Raw genomic sequence first — 1,559 nt, 5'->3', positions numbered from 1 at the left:
AATTTTGTTTTATTCTCAGAAAGACCTTAAAAGATCAGTGCAGAAGGTAGTATTTCATACACCTACCCACCCACCCACCTACACACACATTTACAAATGTAGTAACTGACATTTAAAGAAGACAAGTGGTTTGTTTGGGGATCTCCCAGCTGGCCAGTGGGGAAAGTGAGACCAAATTCCAGATTTTCTGGCTCTCAGTCCAACACTCATTTCACTATGCCATGCATATCACTTTTTAAAACATGTATCAGGCTCCAAAGCTCTTCATGTGTAAAATACAAATTTTAAAAAGAGTGTTTCCACAAGAGTAACAGAGATTGATGACCCAAATTAAATCCATCATAAATCTCACAGCACTTTTGGTCTATGCCATTCACTAAAGCAGGAAGTTTCATCCTATCAGTGATATGAACGGGAGACAGGGAAGTACTGGGTGGGAGAGCGTGGTTCCTTGGCAAAGGTCCTACCCTCAAAAGTCTGGAAACCCATAATCCTAAATGGGAACAGGTATTCCTGTTTTTGCACCCAAAAGTTGCCTTTTTGGCCCACCATGCCCCCCTATCCTGTACCCATATCCTGTACCTGCAAAGCCCAGGCTCCATGAACAGACAAACAGAAGGGTAGAAGAGTGGCAGAATGGTGCAACAAAGAAGGAGAGATGAGAAGGAGCATCTAAACGTCAAGAGGAGTTTGGCTGGGGATGGCTGGAAAGGAGATTGGGCCACTGGATGGCCAAACTCCAGTTGAAGATCATCTTCCCACTCCATCCCCTTTCCAGCTTCCCATCCATCCCACTGCCAGCCACCTCCATCACCCAATAAAATCCCCACATTTGCCATCTTTCAAGACCGTGTGTGACCTGATTCTTCCTAGATGCCGGACAAGGGCCTGGGTACCAAGGGGAGCACTGAGCTGGTTAACACTTAAGCCATCTGCAGATGGGGGAGCTAAATGAGCACTGTAACACGCCCACTGGAGCTTCAGGAGTTGCAGGCACCCACACCTAGACATTACCGTGGGGATGGAGCTCCAGCTCTGGTACCTGCGCATCTGCATGCTCCCCCTCCCCTAAGGGGTCTGGGCACTCACAGCAGTCGAATAGATGAGCCTCTGTTGCATGTCCTGTGAGGGGAGTCAGGGAACTCTCTTGTTTCATCAGGAAAACTATTCAAGCCCATCAGGCATCTATGTCTCCACAACAGAACGTCGACTTCTTGAGGACAAGAACCACATCTTCTCCTTATCATATATACCCTCCAAGCTGCTAGCAGAATGGAAAGCTGCAAAGCTATTAGGAAGACCAGGTCTCTTCACAAAAGCATGTTGCCCTGGTTACTCAGTGTGTGCCAGGGTTCTGTTGGCTGCACCCCTCCTGGATGATGTGATTTGCGAGAGGTAGCTTGAAAAGAGAAATTCTGTCACAGTAGACTACATAAAATTCTCAAACGGACATAAGTCTACATGTAATTCCACATATTTTGAAGAATCTCAGAGGTTCAAGAATTTCAGATTGAACATGTTCATGTACAGGCTCATCATGTTAACATCTTCTAAAAATA

At 46.1% G+C, this 1,559-nt stretch overlaps 1 protein-coding gene across 1 annotated transcript in view; it reads right to left on the bottom strand.

The window, feature by feature from the left end:
- LOC105548996 (partitioning defective 3 homolog) overlaps positions 1 to 1,559 on the bottom strand; it is a gene marked incomplete at its 3' end in the record, with an annotated part of 241,819 nt that overhangs the window by 13,129 nt on the left and 227,131 nt on the right. The gene's annotated exons all lie outside the window — the stretch shown is intronic.

Source organism: Mandrillus leucophaeus, unplaced genomic scaffold (assembly GCF_000951045.1).
Source record: "Mandrillus leucophaeus isolate KB7577 unplaced genomic scaffold, Mleu.le_1.0 Scaffold429, whole genome shotgun sequence".
Classification (NCBI taxonomy): Eukaryota; Metazoa; Chordata; class Mammalia; order Primates; family Cercopithecidae; genus Mandrillus; species Mandrillus leucophaeus.
This window is presented reverse-complemented; position numbering and strand designations above follow the sequence as displayed.